At 29.0% G+C, this 18,269-nt stretch overlaps 1 protein-coding gene across 1 annotated transcript in view; it reads left to right on the top strand.

Annotated features, from left to right (window-relative positions):
* The window catches only part of Gel (Gelsolin), an 86,388-nt gene that overhangs the window by 52,002 nt on the left and 16,117 nt on the right, over positions 1 to 18,269 (top strand). The gene's annotated exons all lie outside the window — the stretch shown is intronic.

Here is an 18,269-nt window from a genome sequence, read left to right as displayed (position 1 = left end):
TTAAAAATTGATTATGAATAAGGCCTTTAATGTTCGTAAATATTTTTAAACATTATTGTGGTTTAGAAGAAACAGGTCTGAATGTTTTGAATTTTTTTCAGTTTTGAATGTTAAATATCTTTTGTTTTTGTTATCTGACACACAATCATTCCTTCTACATATTATGTTGGTAGGCTCATAAAATCACTTTTTTATATATCTAAATCACGATTGAGAGCTGAACTTCAGGTTCTTTAAAATCACGATTGGGATTTGAACATAAGGTTAATTTGAACATAAGGGTTCTTCAAGAGATCATCTTGATTATTGAAGAAACGAGGATTGCAAGATCATATTACGCTTCTAAAAAAACACGATTGAATGATTATCTTAAGGTTATCTGAAAAAACTATTGAAAGATCAGCTTAAGATTCTATGAAACCACGATTAAAAGATTAGCTTAAGGTTCTAAAAAATCACAATGGAAAGATCATCATAAGACTATCTAAAAAAAATGTAAAGATCAGCTTAAGATTCTATGAAACCACGATTAAAAGATCAGCTTAAGGTTCTATAAGAACACATCTTAATTATCTAAGAAACCACGATTGAAACATGATCTTAAGGCTTTATGACACCACGATTGAAATGTTATTTTAAAGTTCTATGAAACCACCATTGAAAGATCAGCTCATAGTTATATTAAACCTTGAATGAGGAGATTCTAATGATCTACTTACCTTTAACACTTATTTATAACACTTATAGTCTATCATTGACATAATTAGCTTTACTAAAATGGGAGAAAAACATTACAAAACAAATTGAGACAAAAGTAGCCAACAGCAAATGTTGTGCGCTTTAATAAATGCCGCATTAACTACAAAATCTATAGACAAAAAATCTAGATTTAAGTTTCCGCACAAATAGCAGAGTGCCGGTAAACAAAAAAAAAAGCAGCACTTCCTGGTCAGAACCACAATTGTAAATTGGGTGCAGTCAAACGCAAAAAACGCGTAAGTAAAAACTATTTACCCTTATAACTGCATCTACGTGCAACAGTATGCAGCAGAAATGTTCAAATATTTATTCTGAACTACAGATAATTGTTGGGTGAAAGCTGGCATTGACAATGAATTTCTGTAAGTGTTTGAAGGTGCTGAAATGGAATTTTTAATGTTTTAAAGCTTTTAAACATTTTAAACTAAAGTTTTAAAATTTAACTAAATTAAAACAATTTTATTGTAAATTAAAGTTTTCTTTAAACTATAGCGGGAAATTTTTACTTTTGTAATACAAATATTTAAAAAGGATCTTAAGAAATTTAATAACAAGCCTTTATTAAAGATATTTTACATGATAAGAACTTACTACATTAAACAAAAAATGTCGCCAACTATATTAATCAAGGAAAATTCAATTACCTATCCGCCTATATTAAACAAACATATGTATACATAAGATCTTAAATTTGATACGAAAAAAACTGCATTTTTTATTAAATATATTCATACGTTTGTGTTTTTGCATTTAAACAAATGACGTACAATACAATAAATATGAGTAAACTGTTGTTGGCCGGCTTATAATTAAAAAAGGTGTGTTAATTTTAAGGCAAAAACATGTATGAGTTTCTGAAGCGCAACAAGAAGAGTAAGAAGTGGCAAATTTATATTAAACAGTCATTCCATTCGTATACATTAAGGAGAACTTAATTTGAACTTTTGCAATTTTCGATGCTCCCAGAGAAATTGTTCTCTGTGTTCGATTCTAATAAATGCTAAATGAGTACTAAAAATGCAAATTTTAATGGTTGAATTTGGCGAATTTCGAGGAAATTTTGATTGTGATAACAAATTTGTTAAGATTAATTCTTAGAAATACATTTTAAAATATTTTTTTTTTTCAAAACATAAGTATACAAACTGTGCAGTCCCTGGTGGGAATCTAACCCGTAACACTCAGATTGTTAGTCCAGCGCACTATCATCTAGTCCATAGGGGCAGCTTGTTGCTTTGGGATGAATATTTACGAGTTGCAATTCTAAATTTCTAGGACGCTTTTATATGGGGATTAAAAATTGTACAATACAAAAAAGTTAGACCTCTAACTAAAACTTATTAAAAATATAAAATACATGAAATTTGTTTGTTAAGAACATTGTATGCTTGGACTTTATGATTTCAGTATTTTGTTTTTAGATGATGGAACACAATTTCAGACCTTAGTAGTATCGAAAATCCAAGAAATAGAATATCAAGGCCACCTTATTATACTCTTGCAAATAAAGAAATCCTATACGTATTCATGTATATTGTATGTATGTATGTGCTTCAAAGCGTTACAATATTCTCATACTACTGGACAATTTATATTAGGATGGCCCCATTTTTATGAAGCAACATCAAAGTAATATCACACCAATCGTTAGAGATTATAATATTAGATACTAGTGCAAAAGTACTTGATCCAACCAGTGACATTGGATATCTAATTATCACACGTTGAAATTTCCGAGGACACAGACGGGTAATCCAATTTGCCCAACAAATAATCTATTGTTACGCATTGAGCTTTTCCTTTGCCATGGACCTCTCCCCCGCTACGTCAATAGTTATTAAAAGGGAGTCTGAATCTAACTATTTACATGTATACCAAACGTTCATAGTCATCATGTCTCTCCGATTATGATTTATGAGTTGCAAAAACCCTCACTTACTCGAATCATGCATTTCTCAGCATTGGAAATCTACACCCAGAGAAAAAAAAATAGTTGTACATTTTTCCCATAACCTTTTCACCATTTTTACAAGTTTTTTCTGATTATTTTTTTGATATACAATCTCGAATTTGTTTCCCTTCTGTAATTTTAACCAAGGTTTAAGTGCGGTCGTTTATTAGTAATTCTAATATTTATCATGTTCAAAATGTTCAAAAATTTATTAAATACAAATTTTTAAAATTTGTTAAAATCAAAGACAAATCATATATTTACAAATAATCTATTGTTAAGTTATTGACCGGGACTACTCGTCGGAAAGGTAATTAAATGTGTTTTACTCTAATATTATGCAATATCATGCTCTTTGAGTAATTTGGTTGGTCCGAAAAGAAACTTCAAATATAAATATACATAGCAGGTTAACTCTTTCAGCCACGCTTTTTGTGTATAAGTTTAAAATCATTTTTACTTTAATCAAGGTTAGGTTATTATAAAAAGTAAGTTATTATAAAAAGTAAGAAAAAATTAATCAAAACATGAAAAACCACCCCATTCCAAGTTTTTTTGTGGAGTGATGTGGTTAGTTTGCTAACCACCGTGGTGGTTGGCATTAAAAATAACTATGATGAACATTTTTGTTTCGTATAAATTTTGAAATCGAATATTTTTGACTAAATTTTCTGTCCAAACAACCGAAATATCAAAGTAACACTGAATTCGATGAACAATAAACACTCTGTGCTTTTTTTTTTATTGAAAACGTGAAAGTCTCTTAAAAAACGGATTTTTACAATCTTTTCAAATTAATATATTTATCTAACCAAAGCACCCTGATGGCAAAGTTTTGCAAAAAATCATAAACGATGACTACAAAAAATATAATTGTTTAGCAAAATGGCAATAGATGCCAATAAACTATGTTTAAAAGACTATAGAAAAAAGAGATAAAATTAAAATATTTTGAAGAACAAAATTTCATACTTCCTAAAACATATTTGAAAAAATCTGACAAATGATAATTAAAGAATTGTTAGTGGTGTTTATAAAAACCGAATTTTTAAAAAACCCGTTTGTCGGTTAACCGAAAATTGGCCTTTTTTGAAAAGCCGGTTTTTCGATTAACCGACTTCGAAAAAACCTGTTAAACCGGTTAACCGACATATATGTGAAGAAAACATTAAATGTCTAATAAAGTATACACAACTTTAAAATGTTTGGTTTTTAGTAGTCAGGAATGGTTAATATTAAATCTTATATGGTTTAAAATGTTATTTTCTCTAGATGTGCACAATATAAAAAATGGTTTGAAAATTCTATCCATTAAAGCGGTAAAACGCGTTTTAAAAGTTAAATTTCAAGCAAAATATGTAAATTAAAATTTTTTTAATTAAATACATATTTAATAATTTTAAAAATTTATTATAACTTCGACTTTCTGATATGAAACAGAAAATGTTCCAAGTCGCAAAAAATCTTAACCAATCTTACCAAATAATTAATAAAAAAACATTATCAGATTTCAAAAATATTTCAAAACATGGATTTTAGACCGTTTATTTCTGAAAAGTAAATTTGTACCAAGCTAACGAAATGATTAATAAAATAAAATTTTAAGAACAAACCACACTAATGAAGTCAAATTTATTGAAAGAATTTACTATTCAGAATCATTGTAATTCTTAAAACTTTTTATCTAAAGAGGTTTATATTGTAAATCAGCAGTTATACATTACATTATAAGTTTCTTAAGAAATTTATGTTTTAGGAAGCAAATGATTTTTTTCCATTTTCAAACTTAAAAGCGATTTTTTGAATTTAGCTTATAACTTGAAAACTACTTATAAGAGATGAATATATTTAACTCCCCACAAATGGGACCTCCCTAACGCGCATAAGCTTGCATGCCTTCTCCACAATTTATCAAGAATGTTTCAAATATGTTTGTATTGTGTTTTTCTGTATCCTTCTCGCATTGGTTGCATGCAACATGCGTTCTTCAGACGCATGAATGCGTATTATTGTATTGTGTTTTAACTGTGTTTTTTTTTTGCAATTTGCTTATAAAATTATTTGCTTTTCTTTGTATATTCTTTCAGATTTTCTTTTAAATTGTTTTTGTTCGGCCACTGACTCAGTTGTGTGTAAAATATTTTATTGTAATTGTTGTTTCCCTTAAGGTTTTTTTATGTTTTTTAATATTTTACTGGTGTTATTGCATTAAAATGTAAAAAAATCCATTAAAATGTAATAAAATCGTTGACATTATCGCCGTGGTTTTTTTTTTATTAATATTTGTTTTTTGCTTAATGAAAAATAAAAATGGATACGAGGAAGATCTCGAAACATATTCTGAAAGCAACTAAGAAAAATGCTTTGATTTCACGTAGGCGCTTCTTAGATGTCGTAAGGGAATAAATGATAAATTGTAATAAAAGCTATTATTTCAATAACAATTTATCATTATTTATGCTTAGATCAGAACTCATCATACACAAATTCTTCCCTTGCACTCCCTTATAGACAGTAATTGTCATTAATGTCTGAACACTTGGCTGACTCCAATTAATATATTTGGGGTCATTTGTGCTCTTTGTAGTGCATAGGTAAGTCAATTGGTTACTTTATACATCCCAGGTAATTTAGCGTAAAGACAATTGTCACTTAAGTGTCTCTAAGTAATCTAGAGTGTAGTCACTTTGAACGTTTTGTACTGCACTTTTTGTGAGTAATTCGTACAAACTTATTTTATACAAATTATGTTGATATAATTCTCATACAATTTGCTTATTGCTTAAGTACACTGACATCCCATGTAACATAGCGTGAAGTCAATTGTCACTTTAGTGTCTCTAAATAACCTAGAGTGTAGTCACTTTAAACTTTTATTTTGTGCTGCCTTTTAGAAAGTAATTATTTTACCCATCAGAAGTATTATATTGGTGAGTGGTCGGAGAAAGGTTTGTTTAAAAGCAATCAGTTATTGGACTGTCTATGATATGTCTTTTTAACCCAGCAAAAATTTTGTGAATTATATTATTTGTTTGTTAAAATAACTAGTCACGCAGCTAGTTATATAACTAGTTGTCAACCTAAAGGGTATTTTACTGGGAAACTATTAGATGTACTCATCATACTCCCTTTTCGCAGTGAAATCTCTGCAAAATATAAATTATTTTATATCCACAAACAATTAAAATAATTGTTGTAATTATTTCATTATTTCTGTTAATGTTTCGGTAAACATTTCAATTGTAAGTTAAAAGTTGAATATACAAAATATACAATTTCAATTCAAGGACATAAGGAGTGAGATCGAAAAATTCTTAACACACGTTTTTCATTACATTTTTTAACCCAAGTATTATTTGAATTTTTTTTTGATCAAGTTACCTTTGAAAAACATGTCAGTTATTATGTGTAATGTCAATTATATTAATTTTTTTGTTAATCTGATTAAAATGAGTGACCAGAAAAAAGTGCGTACTGAAATTATTAAATATTTTCAACAAAACCCAACTTGGTCTTACAAAAAGTTGGCCAAGCATACAAAGGTCTGCCGTCAAACTGTTTCCAATGTTATTAAACAGTACCGGGAGAACTTGTCAGTTGATAGAAAACCTGGTTCAGGTAGAAGGAATGGTCCACATGATGTTTCTAAAGCCAAAAAAATAGAACGCATTTTCAAAAGAGCTCCCAACACATCCGGTAGGAAAGCAGCCCGGTTAGCTCAGTGCTCGGACTATTTGGTACGAAAAGTTAAAGCTAATGCAGGTTTAAAAACATACAAGGCTCAAAAAGTTCCTGACAGGAACGCTACTAAAAATTTAGAGGCCAAAAACAGAGCACGGAAATTGAAGTCAAGTTTTATAAAAAAATATTCTTGCTGCATAATGGATGACGAAACGTATGTTCTGGCAGATTTTTCGCAACTTCCAGGTCAAAAATTTTATGTTGCTGATGCTCGAGGGAATGTTGAAGAAAAGTTTAGGACCCAAAAGCAGACAAAATTTCCCAGAAAGTTCTTGGTATGGCAAGCAATATGCAGTTGCGGCAAAAGAAGCCACTCATTTGTTACAACGGGCTCTATAAATACCGAAATTTACATCAAGGAATGTTTACAAAAAAGGCTGCTTCCATTCATAAGACTTCATAATGTGTCCACTTATTTTTGGCCTGACTTGGCATCCTGTCACTATGGCAAACAAGCCCTTGAGTGGTACAAGAACAATAATGTGGTATTTGTACCAAGAGAGGCAAATCCTCCAAACTGCCCGGAGCTAAGGCCAGTGGAGAGATATTGGGCTCTTGTTAAAAGAGAATTGAAGAGTACAAAAAAGGTGTCCAAAAGTGTGGTAGATTTTAAACGGAGATGGACTACATGTTCGAGCAAAGTGACAGAAAGCACTATAAAAACGTTAATGGAAGGGTTTCCGAAAAAGGTTCAAAATTTCATCACTAGTGATTAAAACTATAAAAATAATTTTTTTTGTAAATTGTAATAATAATTTCAATCAAATAAAAAAAAAATTAAAGCTGTAAGTTTAGTGGTTTCTTTTTTATAAACATATATGTATGTTAAGAATTTTTCGATCTCACTCCTTACTACACAGTTAAATATTAATAAAAAAATACAAACTTTTAAACGAAAACTGAGTATTAATAATATTAAATGTACAATAAAATAATGTACAACTTTGTTTTATATTACTAAAGATGCACGCACGAAAAAAACGAATTAATTAAAAAAAATAATAATAATGAAAAAAAAACACCGTGAAAAAATATGATAATAAAAAAATTTTCGAGAAAAAATAATAGTAAAATAAAAAAAGTAAACAATTAAAAGTTTCGAATTAAATAATTTTAAATGCAATGATTTTTATTATTTTTATTTGTAATTTTAATTGTGTGATTTTACTCTGCTATAAGCTATAAGATATGGAAGAGTATTTTAAGTTTATTACAATGTTTAAAAATTTAAAAAAATATTTCTAATTTCATTCTCATTTAATAAACTAGTTTATACCATAGTAGAAAAATAGAAGGTAGTTTCATTCTCTCTTTATTTTTTAAAATTCTACGTCTGACATGCTTAAGGATTTTGACGTTTTCGTTAAAATAGTAATACCATATTAATTAAAAATTTTCCCATATATTCTTTGAAGTTTGTGAAAAAATTAATACATAATTTTCATTAATTTGAAAAATATTAAAAAAAATATAAAAAATTATTACTATCAAATTGGGATCAAAGGTAAGATTTTCATTTTCAAATATTTCAAAGCTAATTTGTGAACATTATTTTAAGATTTAACAAACATGAGTTGCATTTTCCCCAACTGCGAAAATACCAAATATTTTTGCAAAAATTCAAATGTAAATTTTTTTAAAGTCCCTACATTACCTAACAAACGACAACAGTGGCTGGATGTATGTAAAACTTGCGAAGAAGATTTGCCAAAAGAGCCAATGGTGTGCTCCGACCATTTCCATAAAAGCTATATTTCAGTTAATACATTAACTTCCAACACAACATACTTAATACATTTTTATTTAAATACTAAATTATAAATTACACATTTTTTGTAAAAAATGTCTCTAAAATAAAAATCATTTTTAGGAATGTGGCAACGCTTTTTATAAAAAAAAAATTTGATTGAAACTACCTTCTATATTTTTATCATGGTTAATTTTATCAAAACTGTATAACATTATATTTAAGTTTTCTGGTTTTGATAATAACATTATTTTCAAAGAATGAAATATTGTAAAAAATATTTAATTAAAAGCGTGAGCCAAAAAAACACTTATACTTGTATTAAGTTAAATAAAACTTAAACCCTTCAATATAAAAATTCTCAAAAATACTTAAATTTAATCAAATATTGTACAAATTCATCAAACATTAAAATCTTGGCTTTTTCCGGAAATCTTCCCATTAAAGATTTTATAGTTGCTTCCGTTACCTTTTTGGACGAAGTGGTCTGCTTACGCTTAAAATCGGACATGTATTGGGATACCTTTCCTGTGTTCTTTAATTGATATTTTACATGTTCTGGACAGTTGGGTGGAATTGTCTCCACTGGTACAAAATTGACATTATTGTTTGAAGGGTCTTTTTTCAATAGTGGCATAATGCCAAATCGGGCAAGAAATATGAAGGCACTCCGTGCTATTTTATGAAATGTAAAAGCCTTTTTTGTAGACACTCCATAAAATATATTTCTGTGTTTATCGTGCCTGATGTCACAAATGATTGGCTTCTTTTGTCACAACTGCAAATGGCTTGCCACACAAGAAACTTCTTGGAGAATTTTGTTTGTTTTTTGTCCGATATTATTATTGAGCTTCACCTCGTCCATCAGCCACATAAAAATCATAAGTTTCATCAGTACATACAATTTTACCTACATTTTTTCGCTAGTTCTTTTGATTCTGAGTTCTTTACCGCATTGCGATTTGGAACTTTCTTAACTTGATACGACTTCAACCCAGCATTAGCTTTGGCTCTGTGCACAAAAGAATCATAGCATTAAAAATTATTAGCTGCTTGTCTGATAGAAGTGTTCGGTGCTCTTCGAAAGATTTTTTCGACTTATTTTGCCTTATCAATATCTGTTAGACCTTTTATCTTCCTGATCCAGTTTTCTTTCAATGTTAAAGTCTTCCTTATACTGCACAGTGGGGCAGAATCGAAATTTCTAAAGTGACATATTTTTGAATCTAATTGAGATATTCACCCATATCACTCATGGCGTAAACGCCATACGCCTACGCCTGTTTCGTACTAGATAAAAGATAAAATGCAAACTGTTTCTTTAAGGGTGATTAACTTGAATTTTTTTTTATGACCAAAAATTAACTTATCTAAACAAAACAATATAGATCGGAATAAATGTGGATCAAATTGTTCCTAATATTTGCAATCCTATTAAAATTTTGATATAAATTTTAGTTTTAAAAACTCAATGAATATGTAATAAAATCTTTATTTATTAACGAAACTCAATTGAATTTTTTACGTTTTTTATGTTTGTCATTCTAAATAACAAGGTGTAAAAAAACTTGTTAAAAGGTCAAAGGCAATCCCACAATTCCTAAAAATTGGAGCGAAAATCGCAAAAATGGTATTTTTTCAATTTTGCTTATAGGGTCCACATTTCCATCGGGGCTGGGAAAATACTTTGGCGATAAATAGGGAACACATCAAGGTTTCCAAAGCTGCTTTTTGTTTTCTGATTCCCAGCTTTGGGATTTTAGAACATGTGGCCCAAAGTTGAATTTTTGATAAAAAAATAGGTCAAATTCCGAAGGGCGTAGGGGCGACTTATTTGAAAAATTTTACATGTTTGTTATAACAAAATATTTTCCGTAAAGATATCTTACAGAAAAACATAAAATTGTTATATGTTCTTAAAGAAAGTTTTTTTTTAATTAAAAAGGAGTTAAGTCATCTTTTCGCACAAAAACAGCAAAAATCAAAAATTTTTTGAATATTTAAATTGAAAATCGTTTATTTTTGGATACGTAATTGATATTGCTCTGAAATCTTTTGTATGTTATTCGTTTTCTAACTAATACAAAAAATTCGAGTCCATTCGGTCCAAAAGTACGACCCATATTTTTAAAAAAGCGGACCATGGTATGGCAAATTTTTAAAATTTCAATTTTGAAATGCCTATAACTCGAAAAGTATAAGAGATTTATCTCTTTTTTTTTCAAGACCTGGCCGAGCGCTTTCCTAAAATATAAAAATCTTTGAAATCGGATAGGAAACAAAACAATTGCACGTGTTTAAAAATTTTACATATCGAAGCTACCCTAATTTGAGTCCCAATAGCGCCGCCTCTGGATCATTTGTATGGCCCGTTTTAATATCTTAAACTCGAATACTCCTTGGCTACGCCCACGTCAATTTTATGCCGATCGTACCAGCCGTTTAGAAATGCCAGATTTATTTCCAAAAAATTTTGATTCTGCCCCACTGTGTACTGTTCAATGACTTTTGAGACAGTGTGACGATGAACCTTCAGATCTTTTATTTTGTTTTTTTTTTTGAAAGTCCATATTGGATTTTTTTGAAAAGTTTTAATTATTTTTACACGTACTTTTTTTTCTGTCCATTTTGACCGCAATAATAGTTGTAAATGAATGATTTAGAAAAGATAATATTAATTAATAGTTTTAAAGGCTATCGTGGTTAAAATAATAATAATTTTTTGCACCAAGGATAAGTATTGGCTGGATTAGTGTGTTTTTTTTTGACTCACTCTTTAATATACAAATTTTCTGACATGTTAACCCATTATAACCCACTAAAATAATTAATAACGTGATGACATTGGACATAAACAAAATATTTAGGTTCTTATAAGAACCTATTTGTATAAATATCTAAACAATTCCTAGATATTTATGACTGGATATAGAGTATCGGTCAGTATGGTGAGTTTTCTTTATTGTTTTTAGCAACCAAAAATAAATAAATAAATATTTTTATTAATGTTGTTGCAGTTGCAGCCAATACTTTTACACATAAATAAAGTTAGTTGAGGCTGAATTTCATTATCATTTCATATTTCATATTTAGTTAAGTAGCGGCAATTGAGCAGCCATATAATGATGATGTGTTATTGTCGATGAAAATGATAAAGATAAATCTTTTTACCAGCATTCATTTATTTAATGTAAATCATGTTTATAATATTGTTATTTTTAACCCTCTCAGTTGTTGATGTGCAATGTTTATGAGCCATTTATTAAAGCATGAAATAAAAATAAAATTGTTTTCATTTAAATATGATTAAAATAACAAAATAAATAAAAACATTTTGCACATAATTGCACGCAAATAAAAAAAACACATAAAAAAGGAAACATACATGCCACATTTCAAAAATTAAAAAAAAAAAATAATAATTCATATTAATTTTCGTTTGTGGCATTAAACATAAAAGTTAGTTTTTGTTTTATTATTTGTTCACATATTTACTTGGCACACAATTTTTATTTTTAATTTAAAATTGCAAATCTCTGTGTGTTTTTTAATTTAAAGTTTTTTCTGTTTTGTTTGTTGATACCTACTATGTGTATATAGCGTGCATTAGAATTTGTTTATCGATGTTTTAAGATGCCTGCAAGATAATTAATGTTTATACCCTACACCACCTTATTGGTTTGCTGATGTTTGTGACGCCCAAAAATATTACTTGAAGTATACCGATCGATTAAAACGCGCCTTTCTTTTATTGATATCGATTTGATACATTGCGACTAGTCTCGATTGAAAATGATTGTGATTGTAAAGGAGGGTTAAACGAGCATACATCTTTTAAACATGTTGGAATCCTAATTTCAGGACGATCGGCTCATAATTGGTCATAGCTCCTATATAAGACCCACTTCCGAAAATCAATCACAAAAAAAATTATTAAAATTTTAATAGAATAATGATTTGATCATATAACTGTAGGGTATTATATGGTCGTGCGGGACCGACTATACTTTCTTACTTGTTTTTTTTGTTTTTAAAGATTATAAAATGAGTTTAGATCAAGATGATAAACGTTTCAATGAATGAGATTAATCTATGTTTAATTATATTTTCATTAATTGGAATAACATGTGTAGCGTGAAGATTAAAAGATTTAAAATTTTAATAACTTTTTAACGTTTTGAGTTTGTTAATTTAAAAATAGAAATTTGTATATGAAATTACAAGATATTCTGAGGAATAATTAAAATCACATTTGGTTATTATTTTTTAATATAAATTTCCGTTACATCTTTGATACAAATTAGATATTTAGCATATTATTGTGGATTTGCAAGTTTGATTAATAATGTCCTTGGACGCTATGACATATCAAAAGGCTTCGTCAAAGTAAAAAATCAAGTCAGAGTGCTGTATTCAGCTGGGTCGAATCTTGTATACCATTTACCGAAGTATAATTTGAGATATATAACAGTTTTTTTTAGTGAAAAGAAAATTATGAATTGTTATATATCGCCGAATAGGTATTTGAAATGCCTTTAATTTGATATACATATTGTCTATGGACATGACTTAATAATCGAAATATAGACTAAATAGGTAAAATAATAGAGGTAGTTGTGTTTTTTGATTAAATCTCATCGATTTATGGGTCGATTTTATATAGCAACCGAACAAGACCATACCTGACATATTGATGTACCAATCTTGTTTGTATATTATTTGGAGGCTTCGAAAAGTTTTGAATTCTTTGATTTCTCAATTTCAATTGGTTTTTTGTCAATATAAATTTAGATTTAGAAGAATTCTTTGTTTTATAATTTAAACGGAAAATATATAGCAGTTTGACCGTCCGTCTGTCTGTCTATTGAAAACACGTAGGGCCCAAACGAAAGGAGCTAGTTGGCTGAAATTTGCCATTCTCTGTTGTTAATGTTTCTTTTGTTTTGAAAATGGCAAATATCGGTTTAAGATTTCACCTAGCCTTCGTACAAATGTTCACCTTGGAAATCTGTTTGAGAAACAGTCATAAATATGATGATTATTCGGCAATCCTGATCAAATTTTATAGCAAGTTCTTTTGATTTTATTCAGAATTTTATAGCAAATATAGCTGATATTTAAAAAACAATTGAGCCTCCATATCTAAAAAAAAACAAAAAAGTCGAGCAGAATTCAAAAAAATAAATAAACCTAAATATCTCTTGAACCAAAAAAAGAGATAACTTACTTATGTTTGCATGTTTTTTGTAGATCTTCTCAAGAACTGTCTATATTTTCAATTTCAGCTCATTCGGATCATAAATAGATTTTTGGCGATTTTTTATTTAAAATGTGAGATTTTTTTTTTTTAAATTTCGCTAATTAAGCGTAAAGAGCTTTATTTACAACTTTGGTATCTTTGGTGACCCCCACTGAAATTTTCCGGCAAAAAATGTTCGTGGAATATCTTAATCTTTAAATGTCCTTTTTGAAAGGACTTTTTTTAATTTTCTCGAAAAAAGTGTCAAATTGACCCCTAAAGAGGGGAGATAGAGAGTTAAGATCTTCCACAAAAATTATCTCCATAAAAATCCACAATATAACTCAATAAATAACACTATACAACAAAATCAAATCCAAAATTACAAGGTCCGACCAATAAATTTTTGATAGAGGAGACAAAAAAAAAACAAGTAAGAAAGCGGGTCTATATGGGAGCTATGACTAATTATGGACCGATCGTAACAAAATTTGGTGACATGAATTTTGTGTATATAAAACTTATTTGGAGCGGATTTGTGGAGATACATATATAAATTAAACATTTATGACCGATAAAGTCGAATTTCGGGACCGATTTCAGCCAGTTTCAATAGGCTTTGTCCTTGAGCCGAAAAAATAATATGTATCAAATTTCATCAAAATATCTTCAAAATTGCGACCTGTACTTTGCGCACAAGGTTTACATGGACAGCCAGCCTGCATATGGGCTGTGGACTGCTGGCGTTTTCCGTTCACAGCCCATACATGGAGTGTGGACTGTAAACGTATTAATAGTTTCCAAGAGATATATTTTTCATGTATTGCAAGAAGTTTTTGAGTTTGGTTTGTAATTTATTTTTTTTTACAAATTTTATCATATTTATACCCTACACCACCATAGTGGGGAGGGTATTATGCGTTTGTGCAGATGTTTGTAACGCCCAAAAATATTAGTCTAACACCCACCTTAAAGTATACCGATCGACTTAGAATCACTTTCTGAGTCGATTAAACGATGTCCGTCCGTCCGTCCGTCCGTCTGGTTGGCTGGCTGGCTGGCTGGCTGGCTGTCCATGTAAACCTTGTGCGCAGAGTACAGGTCGCAATTTTGAAGATATTTCGATAAAATTTGGTACATATTACTTTTTCGGCCCAAGGACCAAGCCTATTGAAACTGGCTGAAATCGGTCCATTATTTCACCTAGCCCCCATACAAATGTCCCCTCGAAATTGGACTTTATCGATCATAAATGTTTAATTTATCTATGTATCTACACAAATTTCGCTCCAAATAAGTTTTATATATACAAAATTCATGTCACCAAATTTTGTTACGATCGGTCCATAATTAGTCATAGCTCCCATATAGACCCGCTTCCGAAAATCACTTTAACCTGCATAAATCGCTTAAAAATGTTGGTATACACAAAAAATTCAACATAGTTAACTTTAATATAGACATAAATCACACGACCTAATTTTATGGTGATCGGTCCATAATTGGTCATAGCTCCCATATAAGGCCCACTTCCGAAAATCACTCAAAAATATAAATTATTGATATTTTAAAAGAAAAATATTTTTACTCATTTACTTGGTGTAGGGTATTATATGGTCGGGCTTGACCGACCATACTTTCTTACTTGTTTTTATTCAGTATGTATGTACAACAAAAATAAATAAAATATTTCTTCTTCAATGTTTATTTTTGTTTTAAGTTTCTTACAGTCATATAGTTGGTTTCTCACACTAGTTGCTTATATTGAAAATTATATTTTTGTTCTCGCTCTGTAAACCACGACCATAATAAAATGGTTTTAAACGTCAATATAACCATACGGTGCGATATTACTTATTTGACACCTATCATTAGTTGCATATCTGTATAATCTGTGATATTAACCCTCTAAATCCTCAAGGCATGCGTCTTTTTTGTCCTTCTTTTGAAAAAGTGCCAAAACCACCATTAAAACAGGGATTTAAGGGGTTAAACTGTTCTGCAAAAAAAAAATTATACGTGAAATTTTACTATAAGTCCCTGAATCCATTAACCTAAGCTCTCTTTTGTTGTGTCTTATATCAGGGGCCTATTTCACTAAACTACAATTCTACAAGTTTACAAGTTACAATTACAAGTCTAATTCTTACAAGTGCTGATGAATTGTGTTTCATTAAAATTTTCACAACACTTGTAGCTTTTTGCACTTGTAAACTACAATTTCTACAATTACAAGTTCTTGTACATATACATATATTGTGATATTAATTTTACAATTCTTATTTATTCACCCCTATCATGAAAAACATGTGAAATTTATGTTCCCATGAAATATCCATTTCCCTCGAATGGAAAATTGCTATCGTGATATTTCCCTGAACTTTTCATTCACAATAGTTGATTTTGTTCGTAACAGCTGTTTATTGTTTACAAAATTCCATCTAAAAATTTCCCAACATGGGGAGTTTTTTCACGTGAACAAAGTTTATGAACGAAAAATGGGAAAAGGGAACATATTTCATGTGAAATATTGATCCGCGATAAGGGTGATTATTACTGAAAATGCTATAATATCCTATAAAAACGCAATATAACATATTTCAATAATATTTCTTATATAAAAAAAAATAATTTTTAACCCGAATTTGTTTTTTAATTTTTTGGTGAAAAAAAAAAATTAAAAAACCAAAAAAAAAAATTAAAAAACCAAAAAAAATATTAAAAGTTTAAAAAAAAATTTTAAAATTTAAAAAAAAAAACGAAAAATATTTTTTTCCAAAGAATTAAAAAAACAACAAATTTTGTTTACTTAAAAATATTTAAAATTTGTATTTTGAATTATAATTTGGTGAAGGGTATATAAGATTTGGCACAGCCGAATATAGCTCTCTTACTTGTTTATACCCAATCTATGTGCGGAGACTGTTAAAAATAAATACTTTTGCAATTTTGGGTACTAATTTAGAATTGTCTATATATGTTTAGATTTCCAAAGTGGCTATTTCCAAATGCAAAAAAAAAAAAAAACAAATAAGAAAGTATAGTCGTTGAAGCCCGACCATATGATACCCTATATCAATCGCCTTAAAATTAGGTAACTTCTGTATATATGAAACCTATTTAAAAATAAATAAATCGTTACTTTAATATAAAAAGGCCCTAACTCGTGTTTTTATAAGCCCAGGTTTTCGATTATTTCGATAAATGGTCCACTCATAAATCATATTTAGCAAAAAAAATCGATTTAAAAAAACACGATTTAGGGCCTTTCTTTATTAAGGTAACCAAATGCTAATTAATATTAAAATTTTTGGATTTTGTGTTTATTTTAACTAATTTTTATTAAAAAATAGTTAAAAATCAAATTTTATTTCAATTTATAATTCACTTGTAACTTGTAAAAAATTTTCTGAGGGTCTCCGTAGACCCTAAGCTTTTTTTCTACAATTCTACAAGTTTACAAGTGCAAATTTAGTTTAGTGAAACAAAACCACTTGTAAAAGTATGACTTGTAGACTTGTGACTTGTACAATTTACTTGTAGCTACAAACTTGTAATTGTATTTTGATGAAACACAATTATTCACAAGTACACAATTTTACAGGCAAAAACACTTATAATTGTGAACTTGTAGCTTAGTGAAATAGGCCCCTGACTTTCTGGTTGAATTTTCCGTTTTGGTGTATTCAGGGACTTATAGTAAAATTTCACGGACAATATTTTTGCGGAACATTTTAACCCCTTAAATCCCTGTTTTAATGGTGTTTGTTGTTCTTTTTTGAAAGAAGGACAAAAATGACCCATGCCTTGAGGATTTGGAGGGTTAATATATTCTTCAAAAATATTCTCCGTAACATTTAACATAACTTTGCTGAATACATTTTATACCTAAAATGTTCTTTAAAATAAAATTCTTAATAAATGCGAAATTAACCCTATGCTCTATTTTGTTATGTATTTTTTCTGACTTTCTGGTTGAATTTTCCGTTTTGATGTATTCAGGGACTTATAGTAAAATTTCACGTATAATTTCTTTGCAGAACAGTTTAACCCCTTAAATCCCTGTTTTAATGGTTGTTTTTGCACTTTTTTTTTTAAAAGAAGGACAAAAAAGACTCATGCCTTGAGGATTTAGAGGGTTAACATTTTCTACAAAAATATTCTCCGTAACATTTTACATAACATTGCTGAACACATTTTATACCTAAAATGTAAGGATCACATGGTTTCTTATAACGATTAACAATAAGAATGTGCCAGAGTTGGGAAACTTTAACCCCCCCTCAAATGAAATTCAGATGTTAACTTTCAAAACGCCGATACACGTGTCTTTTTTTTGTATCCTCTATCAAAATTTATTGGTCGGACCTCGTAATTTTTTTTTTGTGTTGTATAGTGTAATTTATGTTTAATGATATACATAAATATAAATTTCGACATGAATCATTTAAAGTTTTAAGAAATTAATCACTCTATTAAATTCTGATTCTGGGGACTTGAATCAGTATGTACTGATTCAAGTCCCCATAGAAGCCCAAAACTACATATTGATGGTGGGTTACATTATTCTAATATGTGGCTATAATTGACAAATTTTTAAATATTTGTTCAAATTGTTGATTTAATAAGTATACAAAATTCTTATGAAATGATTTAGATAAAAATCAGACATTTGTACTTACAGCACATCTGTTGAACACATTTTCTTAAAATTAAGCAAATTCCAAATGTATACAACGCATTATATTTGTTTATTATTTCTTTTTTTTTCATACTGTAATTTATTATGTGTGTCTTTCTTAAATTGTAAACAAAAGTTGAGCAATTTAATT

Source organism: Calliphora vicina, chromosome 1, assembly GCF_958450345.1.
Source record: "Calliphora vicina chromosome 1, idCalVici1.1, whole genome shotgun sequence".
NCBI lineage: Eukaryota > Metazoa > Arthropoda > Insecta > Diptera > Calliphoridae > Calliphora > Calliphora vicina.
Note: the sequence above shows the minus strand (reverse complement) of the source record. Positions and strands in the feature narration are given on the sequence as shown.